The sequence below is a fragment of the Octopus bimaculoides genome, chromosome 23 (assembly GCF_046866305.1).
Source record: "Octopus bimaculoides isolate indiv1 chromosome 23, ASM4686630v1, whole genome shotgun sequence".
Lineage (NCBI taxonomy): Eukaryota > Metazoa > Mollusca > Cephalopoda > Octopoda > Octopodidae > Octopus > Octopus bimaculoides.
In genome coordinates this window covers 5,097,745-5,110,244 of record NC_142950.1, presented here as the reverse complement: position 1 = coordinate 5,110,244, position 12,500 = coordinate 5,097,745, and positions in this window count along the sequence as shown.

The following is a 12,500-nucleotide window of genomic DNA, read 5'->3' as shown; positions in this document are numbered from 1 at the left end:
CACGCGTGGCGAAATGCTTAGCGGTATTTCGTCTGTCTTTACGTCCTGAGTTCAAATTCTGCCGAGGTCGACTTTGCCTTTCATCGATAGAATAAGCAGTAAGCATTAATAAGTACTGGCATCGATGCATTCGACTTAAAATTCTTCAAGGCAGTGCCCCAGCGTGGCCGCAGTCTAATGACTGGAACAAGTCAAAGATAAAAGATAAAACATGTGTGTATGTGTGTGCGTGTGCTTATATGTGTGTGTATGTATATATATATATATATATATATATATATATATAGAATAACAGAGTGTATTACTGTGACGTAATAGCGCAGGCGATGACGTAGTGTTGTTATGAGGTAATTTTTCTCAACGGGTGACGATTGAATATCATAACGTATTGTTAGGGTTTAGTATAAAATCTGTGATTGAGTAGTGTCATGTTTAACTAACCTTATTCGCCATACACGTATACACGCGTGTGTGAACACACATAAGTGTATAGATGTTCATACAAGTACATACACACACACACACACACACACACACACACATACACACACATATGCTGATATAGCGCGAAAGGGTGCATTCACGGGTGGTGGATAATGAATGAGACTTTTTCCTCTCATGATATAAAAGCCACTTTCATGGCTCGTGAGCCAACAGCCGCTGCGTTCATCGGGCTACAGTAACACAATACTCGGCACTGCTGGATCCGTACAAATCTGTCCATGCCCTGTGATGACGTCACAAGCCGGATAAAAGTCGCCTATCAAGAAGCCTTTAATAAATAGACGCAGTCCTGTTTATCTTTCTATCAGTTTGTCTGCGCCTGTCATTCTGTCTGTCTGTCCGAGAGTCTGCATATATATATATATATGTGTGTGTGTATATCGCCATGATAGATCGCTAACCACTAAACATTTTTCTATTTTCTTTCCCTGTTTATTTCTGTGTTCCTTTTTTTTTTTGAAGAGCGTAGGCTCGAAACGTAAAAGACTTTCTCACTTCCCGAGCGTTAAACTGATACATCTGCTTGTTGTTTACACACCCGTCTTCATCTTTTGTTTTCTTTTTTTGTATATTATCACTGTATCTATCTATCTATCTATCTATCTATCTATCTATCTATCTATCTATATATATATATATATATTTGAAATTTACAGAAAAACAGAAGACAAGTGTATATATATATATAGATATAGGTATATGTATGTATGTATGTATGTATGTATAAATATGTATGTGTGTGTGTTTGTGTCTGTAGTTGTCCACCACCACCGCTTGACCAACCGTAGTTAGTATTTGAGTCCTCGTAATATAGCAGTTCAACAAAAAAAAAACCGATAGAATAAGTACAAGACTGAATATTCTTCAAGGCGGTACCCAAACATGGCCGCAGTCTCATGCCTAAAACAAATAAAAGAGAAAAAGATAAAATAATAATAATAATAATAATAATAATAATAATAATAGCAATTTATAATTGTACGTTGAGCTCAAAGTGTTTGTCCAGGTTACCTAGAAATCACAACCGAGTCAAAGAGTCTATTTGAATATCTGAAGTGTTGTGGGAATCTGGTTTCTTAAAAGAAATTTCAATAAGTTGTTTGTTTTATTGTTATCTGGGAGAAAGAGCTTAGCTCAATAAACTAACGCTTTTGAAAGACATACCTTTAAGGACCCTGTTATAATAGTTGTTGCGAATACGTAGAAGTAAAGAGCTTTGCAAGGCTGTATTGTAAAGGTTTCTTCTATTTGTACTGGCTATTGAAACATGAAAGTTACTCGCTTCTACCATAGCTGAATTTAATGCTATTTTTATCAAATATCTTATGATATCTCTACGCTGAAGGATATTCAATTAAATAAATAAAAAACCCATTCGTTTATTCATTGCTCAGGTAAGTTTTATACAACTGATAGCAAAAACATGAAAACACTACGTATTTGTCCGTGGATAGATGAAAATATCAAGTGTTCTGTGCAACACAATCGGACAAATGCGTTAGGTGTTTCCTAACCGTTTTTTTTTTTTTTACCCCGTTTGTTTCGACACCCAATCAAATCTATGCGTTATTCACTAATCGTATTTAGATGTATTTGCAAATAGTTTTAATCGAATTCAGTATAACTGATACTTTTGACCGCGTGCAATGGAGTTAATTCTTTGGTGGAAATACATTTCTGTACCTGTAAAATGATAAGCAAACAATATGTTTCTATGTCGGCAAAATGACATGAGTTCGGAATTTCTATTAAAGAAAATAAAACAAAATATAAAAATTCTCAGTGACGCATTTGCCACAAAACCTTGAAAATCTGTAATAAAATTTCGTGCGCACAACATTTGTAATTTAATGATGGTATTCAATGTGTTCATTTATCAAGTCCCAAATGTATTACGACAAAGTGGTGCCTGTTCATCTGAGCAGGTTTCGGAACGTGTGTATTTTGGGTATATTTTTATATTAACCGATATGATCTTTAGTAGTAAGTATATTTACTTGTGAAACCTAAGAAGAATTAATCAAAAGAGCCCCAATATTTTTATTAAGTGATTACGTCCTCGCTTCGAAGCCAAGAGTCGCTTAAGGGTATCACAAAAGGCTTGGCTGGAGGTCCAACCTTTCGAGTTCTTTTATAGGGCTTCGAAAAAATGAAGGACTGCTGCAATAAGTGTGTGAATCTGAGAGGGGAATATGTTGAATAAAATCATAATTAACTGATCCTCCTCTATTTTCTTTTATCCAGACCCAGAAACTTTTCAGGACCCCTTTGTACATTGACCCTAGCGCTCAGCTGGTACTTATTTTGTCGATCCCGAAAGAATGAAAAGCAAAATTGACCTTAGCGGAATTTAAACTCAGAACGTAGAGCTCAGATGAAACGCTGAAGATTCTGCCATAAAAATATTTGATTTTGTTATATATTAAAGTTGCATTGTGTATTTTCGAAGGATCTTATTAGTACAGTAGTACCTCGGTTTTCGGACGGCTCTAAATACGAATAAATCATGCTTCATATATATATATATATATATATATATATATATATATATATATATATATATATATATATATATATATATATATATATATATATATATATATATATATATATATATATATATATATATATATATATATATATATATATATATATGCGAGTAAAAATAAATACAAAAAAGGTTTTTTTTGTATGATTGTGTATAGAGGAATATATTATTTTGTTTAAAAGAGTTCCAACACTGTCTGTTTTTTATGTTTTATTTATATTCCTGCAGAACCAATGTGGGGTATAGAATATGGAATATACAATATATAATATAAAATAAAATAAAATAAAATAAAAATGGATGGCACCATGAAATAAAGTATTGAATGTAGATGAAATATTGAGTGTTCAATATAAAGGATCAAATATATAAATATAAATATATAAAGGCGACTCGAGTTTCAGGGCTATTTCCCTTCGTCATGGCCGGTATGACAGACTTTAACAGACTGTAATAAGTTGGCTGGTTTTCTGTCTTTTATATATATATATATATATATATCGTACTTTATATATATATATATATATATATATATATATATATATATATATATATATATATATATATATATATATATATATATATATATATATATATATATATATATATATATATATATATATATATATATATATATATAAAATCATAAATATACAGGGATTAGCATTGAGTTGCTTCTCCAACATACTGAAAATTTAGAAATAGCAGTCAAAGAACTACTGATTCTAAACTACAAATTTTTCTCTAAATCGATGGCGATATTTATGGCACACATAGAACAAAACCGGAGGGGAAAGCATAAACAAAACAAGTCTTTAGTTAATCGGATACGATCGTTTCCTGGTTAAGAGAATGAAAATTTCTCTATTCCAAATCTTCAATCCGATATTCTGATAAATTTGAAAGTGTCTCTAGAAAAATTCACGGTAATTTTGGGCCATGCGACACCATATATATATAAATAAAGTACGATTTATTTGTGATCAGAGTTGTTCGAAAACCGAGGTACTTGTGTAACTACGTAAGTTTAATTGAGAAACTTATTTTATGCGTTTCAGCCCAAAAGCTGCAGCCATTCTGGGGCACCGGCAGTGTTTTCACGTTCTCAATGGCCGTTCTGTTGTGACTGGCTTTCGGTGAAGGAGTAAGTCTGATATAGCTGCTCTATTTTGAGAAAACTATCTAATCTGTGGTTGGTATTGGCCATGATTTCCTGCGACGGACTGGCGTCGGGTCCTGGAAGGAAAATGCATATGCCAGAAAAACCGAGAAACCAGATTCATGCTCCTTACAGAGAAATGTTGACAAAACATGGACCATAATTTAAAAGCTCAAATCGTCAAAAACATTAACGAGATGTTTTTCCTTAAATCTATCTGTCTGTTGTGTATTAAACCATTATAACGATATAAACCACCTTCCGAAAGATTATGTCTCATGTTTCCGTTGAAATTCTTGATTGTGCAGTGACATTAACTGAAGAACTGCCATTTGCTTTATCCACATTGATGTCAAACTATAATAAATATTGTCTTCTACGTATAATTATTTTTAATTTCTGGTTCGCTTATGGTAATTGGATTCTTGGCAAATGTTAACACTTTTCCTATAAGGCTTTGTAATTGAAGGGTAATAATCTATGATGTTGAATTAAATGACTCCATATCGTTGTTTATTATAGATGTAATTGAACCACTTTAGAACTAAAATGCTTTTGTTCTTTAATGACAGAATATTCATTACTTTTGAAATATTTCTCACTAAGAGTACCTAATTAGCTTACGGGTAGATTGATGAGTTTTGCGGATGAATTGCTCAGAAAATTAGGTTTCTGATCCTTAAAAGTGATATATGGGTTTTATAGTGCTAAAACGTCAACTTTATCATCTATGTATAACCTAGTTGCTATCTCTTTAGCTTCTCAGTTAATGGAATATAGTTTTTTGTGTATAGATTAGCGATACTATCGGATGGAAATATTAGGAAAATGGAATTGGTTTGCTTCATAGATATTTCTTTTACGTAATAGTACGAAAATGTTGTAAGAGGTTTTAAACGGATTAAATTTGTTTTGTAAAAGATCGTTGAAAATCGTTACATGCATTTTAAAACCTGTTTCCAGCTTATGTATTTATGTATATATGGATGTATGGATGTACGTGTGCGTGAATATGTATATGTATATGTGTATGTATGTGTGTTTATATATATGTATGTGTGTGTATGTATGTATGTATGCATGTATCCATCTATGTATGTGTATGTATATATGTATGTTTGCATGTATGCGCATGTATGTGTGTGTATACATGTATGTATACATGCATATAAGTGTATATGTATGTATGTCTGTATGTGTGTATGTATGTATATATGTGTATATCATTGTATGTATATATGCATGTATGTATGTATGTCTGCAGGGAGGTATTTCTCTGCAGACAAAAAACAGTGTCTATAAGGCGTGTGTATCGTCTGCTCTTCTGTATTCATGCGAGACATGGACCATTTACAATCGTCACATAAAAAAGCTGGAGAGATTTCATCAAAAGTGCCTCAGGCGTATCTTAGGAGTCAAGTGGGAATGTTTAATACCAGATACAGAGGTTTTGCGCATGGCACGTTGCAGCTCACTTGAAGAACATGTTACCTTGGCTCAAATGAGATGGACTGGATATGTTATTAGAATGAAAGACGTGGGTTTGCCAAAGCGTCTTTTTTATGGTGAGCTCAACTCTGGTAAGCGATCACAATATAAGCTAAGGAAAAGGTATAAAGACTGTATGAAGGAAAACCCGAAGAAACTAGATATGAACACGAGTGATTGGGAAATGATGCTCTAGATCGGAACAAGTGGAGAGATGCTGTTAGGACTGGTTGTAATGTCTGGAAGGAAAAGACGATTCAGCACTCGGGACTTAAAAGGGCCTGTCTCAAAGGAACAATTAGAACTGTAATCAACAGTGAACATTGGATATGTATTATATGTGATTGTGTTCTGTTGTCAAAAGAAGGATAAGTGAACATAATAATGCCCAGATAGGTAATGATCTTGGACTCCAGCCGGCTCTTACAAATCCCATCTATTAGCGGCACAGTGAAGCTTTTAAGACATTCCCCAAATCCTCCATTAGAGATTCTTATGTGAATATATGCACAAATGTGGATGTATACGCCGACAGTTCAACCACCACACCAACTCAGACACATATTTACAAACACCGGAAAGACTCTTAACTCAAAAAACGTTGTCACTTCGTTAGCGACCGGTTTGAACTCCCTCAAGAAGAATTTAAATAAAATTCAAAGGAAAAGCACACATGTATACGTACGTACACGATGTAGTAAAACAAGGTTCATTTTATAGCTAAAAATTCAATGATATCAGAGAAAGTTTACGGCAGATTCAACTTCTCCTATCCTATTTAAACATTTCAAAATAATAAACATGTAAAATGGAGTTTTATTGAATCATACCAGCATGTTAACATGTTATTATTTAATGTATTACAACTTTAATGAATTACAGTTACATTCTGGTAGTCTTCACGGTTCAACGCTCTTCATTCACGAGCAGACGACATCATCAAACGATCGGCCGTATACAAAAGCCAACAAACAACTTGTTACCATTTCATCAAATATTTTTCTAATATTTTTTTCAGTGTGATCTTTCTCCTTTTCTCTCGATTTTCCCTGTTGGTCGTTCTTTCTTTCTATCTTTCTTTCCTTCTTTCCTTCTTTATATCTTTCTTTCTTTCTTTCTTTCTTTTACTCTCTCCCTCTCATTTTCTCTTTTTTTTTGCCGTCTCTCTTTTTCTATCTCTCATCTGACAGTCGATAATATTTCAAGCACGAAACTTAGGAAATATCTGAGAGACAATCAACAACATGCGTGTATATATATATATATATATATATATATATATATATATATATACACCTATGTGTTTAATTACGTATTTGCGCTAATCAATCAGTCTATCTATCTATCTATCTATCTATCTATCTATCTACAAGTGGATTGTTGGCGATTTTTTCCCTGCTTCTGCCTTTTCTTTTGCACTTTCGTATATCTCGTGTTTCCGAAGAAGAGCTGAGGTTCGAAACGTAAGGTAACCAATCTTTTTCTTCTCTGAGCGTCTAACTAATACGTTACGACCTCACGATGTTGTATTTTTCTTGTCTCTTTCTCCGTTTATATATATATACATATACATATATATATATATATATATATACACATATGTATATACACATATGTGTACACGCACACATACATACATACATACATATATATATATATATATATATATATATATATATATATATATATATATAAAAATTGTATAAATAGTGCGATGAATAAATACATTTAGAAAGCTATTTAATAAACACTACACATACCTATATACTCTGAGAGCTTTGCACCTGTGACGTCGCAACTCATTTCTACAGTTTAGTGAACTGGAGCAACGTGAAATAAAGTGTCTTGCTCAAGAACACAACACGCAACCCGCTCCGGGATTTGAATTCACAACCTCACGATCGTAAGCTCGACGCTCTAACCACTGATCCATGCGCCTTCACTACGTGTATATACATACATATTTATATATATATATATATATATATATACACTTCGTGTATATACATACATTATATATATGCATATACACACACATATATACTCATGTACTTATATGTTCATATATGTATATCAATATATGTGTATATACGTCCTTATTTGTATTCATAAATACGCGCATACGTATGCATGCACGCGCGCTTGCATGCAATACACACACACACACACACACACACACACACACACACACACACACACACACACATACAGACACGTGCACACACACACACATACACGTGCACACACACACTGATTGCCTGCTTTCTTATCAGAAGTTAGAAACGGAACATGTACATTCTTTCATTCTCACTCCCACTGCCGCCCCTTTCTCCCCTCTTCCTCTCTTTCTCTCTTCCTCTTCCTCTCCTTCTCCCTCATATTCTCACTTGGGTTCGTGCTGATGTAGTCTGCTCGATTATCTTCTTTCACAACATCTGAATTTGATATGAGAGCACAATTTCCGATTTTTCAGACACTTTTCTCCACCTTTTTGTTATAGTTTTTTTTTTACACAAACATCTCGTGTGGTTGTAATCTGCCAAAAATTTTCATCGTAAACCTTCGTAATTTATATTTTCAGTATGTGTGAGTTTTTATTTTAATGTGCCTCGCCATTCGCACAATATTCCAGTAAAATGTCTGTTATCCTTTTATTTTTCTCATTTGTATTTCTTTTTTGTTGGAGGGAAGGGGATAAATTTTGTATACTTTATCATTTTCATGCATTTTAAAATTTCTTTCATTCATTTTCCTTCCGTCTTTGCCTCATTCTTTTCATTATCGTCTGTTTCATTCAGTTTTCCATTTTTGTGGTATCGTGCATTCGTTTAGCAGCCGACATCTTCTCACACAACTGTTATATCTTTCAACATTGATCTTTCGCTCATTATCACTCTCACACACTCTCACACACTCTCACCCAACATACACATGCACAAAAACGTATGCAAACACGGGCAGACGAACAAATAACTCCACATGCACACACGTACAAAAGCGAATACGAACGTACATGTACATACACTCACAAGAATATAAAGCATTATAAACACACACGCATACATACACAATACACACACGCACACGAATGCATACCCTCACATGCATACAAGCACAAACGTGCTCTCCCCCAATTGTACATATATACACAAACAAACAAAATTACACACTTACACACACATATTCGCATACACAATTTATCACATACACACAAACTAAGATATATATACACACACACAACACTCTCACATGCACTCTCACAAATATCTATATATATATATAATTCAGTTACACACACACACACACACACACACACACGTCGAAAAATATATATACATATTAGTGAACATACACACGTACGCTGCAACACATGTAAACATTCGAATATCCATACATAGACATACACATACATGCACATACATACACATACACATACACATGCATACACATACACATACATACACATACATACACATACACATACATACACAAACATACGATAAAACTACAAACGTATACACACACATATATATCCTACCATATTCTCACATGTACACAAAGATTTGTTTCTTCGCACACACACACACACACGCACACACACACACACACACACACACTCACACACAACGACATACACAGTCTCGCTATGTCACCTTTATTCTCGATTTCTCACTCTTCTTCCTTCTTCCTTTTTCTTTCTTCTTCTCTTTCTTTTTTTCTCTCTCTCTCACACTCTCTCTCTCTCTGTCTCTGTCTCTGTCTCTGTCTCTGTCTCTGTCTCTCTCTGTCTCTCTCTCTCTCTTTCTCTCTTATGTCCTTGCCCTTTCCCTCTCTATCTTCTTTATTCTCTCGCTTCCAAAATATCTGTTGATGGGGCTGTTTTTGTTGCTGTAATTAAATCTTTCCAAAATTCATCTCAACTCCAGCTTCGTTTCCATTCCCAACGCGTGCGTGTGTGTGTGCGCATGAGTGTGTATATATGGGCATGTATGCATGTGTGTATATATATATATATATGCATAAATGTATATGTGTATATACATATATATATATATATATATAGAGAGAGAGAGAGAGAGAGAGAGACATATACATATCTCTATATACACAAACACAGGCATACATACATGTACACACACATACACACACGTACACACACATACACACACATACACACACAGATATGTATAATTACATACACGCCCGCAAATCCATACGTACAGATATATACCCATATGCATATGTATATACACACACACATTCTCACACATATATATACATATACATATATATAAATATTTACATAACTATATATACATATATACACAAATATACATGTGTGTATATACATATATATATATATATATATATATATATATATATATATATATATATATATATATATATATATATATATATATATATATATATACATGTATATAAATAATAGCTTATATAGGTATACTTATATACATGTATATATATATGTGTATACACACACACACACACGCACGTACACACACACACACACACACACACATACACACATACATACATATGTATATTCTTGTCGCCCTCTGCACCTCACTCACGCTTCCATCACTATTTACAAACAATTGATAGGCTGAAATTGGTTTCGTGACAAAATCCACTTAGAGACAAATCTTATAGTTAACCCCAAGTCCCCCGTCTCTCTCTCTCTCTCTCTCTCTTTCTCTCTCTCTCTCTTTCTCTCTCTCTCTCTTCCTCTCCCTCTGAATATATATACATATATATATATACATACATATTCCTGTTTATCTTTCTCATTCCCTATCTCTGTCTCACTTATGTCACACAACGTTAAATATATTCAATGCGCGCACAGTAAATATCAGACATGAGCAGACGATCTTTCGCTATGACACAAATGCGCACAAACATAGCAATGAGCGGCCGTATATATACACACACAGACAAATAAACATAAAGACACACGCTAACACATACATATAAACATACAATCATACACACTCATATTTGATTGGCATAAGAAAAGGCTCGTTTTTCAATGGTCTTTCTTTGTAACCTGCTTAATATTTCAGAAAATTTGTTGCCTTCTGCGTTCCTACACTCACTGTATGTGTATGTATGATAGATGTGTGTGTGTGTGTGTGTCTTTGCATCTATCTATCCATCTATCTATCTATCTATCTATCTATCTATCTATCTATCTATCTATCCATCTATCTATCTATCTATCTATCTATCTATCTATCTATCTATCTATCTAGGCGCGCTTTCCCGCAGCTCGTCTCCATGACCGAACTGCAGTCATGGATCAAGAAGAGGCCGAGGAAGGGCGAATGGCACCGCGAGTGTCGCGCTGCTCTTCGGCAACTCCAACAACCCGGGTCAACCTTGAGCGACTGCATCACAACTAACGCATTCTATAGTGGATTAGTGGAGGGAAGGTACGACGACGATCTCGGGGCGAACCTGGGCGTCGACGAGGAATACCTGACCCGCCTGTTTAAGACGACCTTCGGGCCGGGACCTATGGACAACTTCCAGAGATCCCTGGCCTGGCAGTGCTATCGAGAAGCACTACCCGTTCGGGATAAGCTCTACAGGCATGGCTCGAGAAACACGGGGCCGACCTGTCCGAGATGCCGGCAGAGCGACGAAACCGTTCTGCACGCACTCGTACAGTGTCCCACCATTTCCGAGCTGTGGGCTTACGTCGAACAACTGCTATCGCGTGTGGGACGAGTCGGTCTATCAGCCGAGTCTATCGTGAATATTGTCGCACCTCCTTCCTTTAAACGGGAAGGAAGAGCTATTTTCATCGTACTTGTGGCTATGGCGAAAGAATGTGTATGGTGGACGCGTCTGAAAGGTCTAGAGACAAAGACTTTCCTCTCTGGGCAATCTCTCATCAACTTCTTCAAGTATCACCTGAAGAGGAAGTTGAGAGTAGAAAGGGAAGTCTTGTCTAGTGAATGCTTCAAAAAAAGATGGGTGAATGTAGCAAGGATGGCACGTGTGAACGACGGAGCCATCTTGAGCATAACCCTATGAACAAGAAAAAAAAATAAAACAAAAAGGCAAAAGAGAGTCACTTACTGTTATAGTTTCTTCAATGAGAATATTGACCAAGGTTACCGTGGTCTTTTCCGTAGGCTTTTCCTTCCACGGTTAAACCTAAACTGTCCTCCCCTCTTTTTACACGAGAACATTACTGTGTGATACACGATCCCTATTGATCGGCCTTTCCTTTTCTTTTTTTTTCGATCCCTTTTGATCGAACTGCCCCTTTTTCCCTTCCTACGATCCCTTTTGATCGACACCACCAATTTTTTTTTTTTTTTTTTTTTTTCCTTCCTTCCCCCTCCCAAAAAGAAAAGCTCTACATTGTATTTGTCCCATCTTCGTTGAGCCCTGTGTGGCTAATAAAAGAAATGTATCTATCTGTCTGTCTGCCCTGGTATACTTGTATGTGTCTATAGTGTGGTATATAAAACGTGATGACCCTCAGTTCGGTTCTGGGAGTATTTTATAGTTTATATTTCTTTTCTAAATTTGTCCAATCTGAGACCATCCATATAGTAAAAAGGCTGTCTACTCGTTATGTCTGTACAGCTCAATTCTTGAAGAGGTTTTTCACTTCCCCAACTTTTTTTGTTACTCTTTCCTTTTTTTGTTTCTATTTAGAACAATTTTTACAATAATATTCTAAATTGTTAAATATGATTGATTAATCGCAAACTTCGGCGCAAGCGAATACCCCCACATGGCTCTGAAATAGTAGGTAATTTTTGT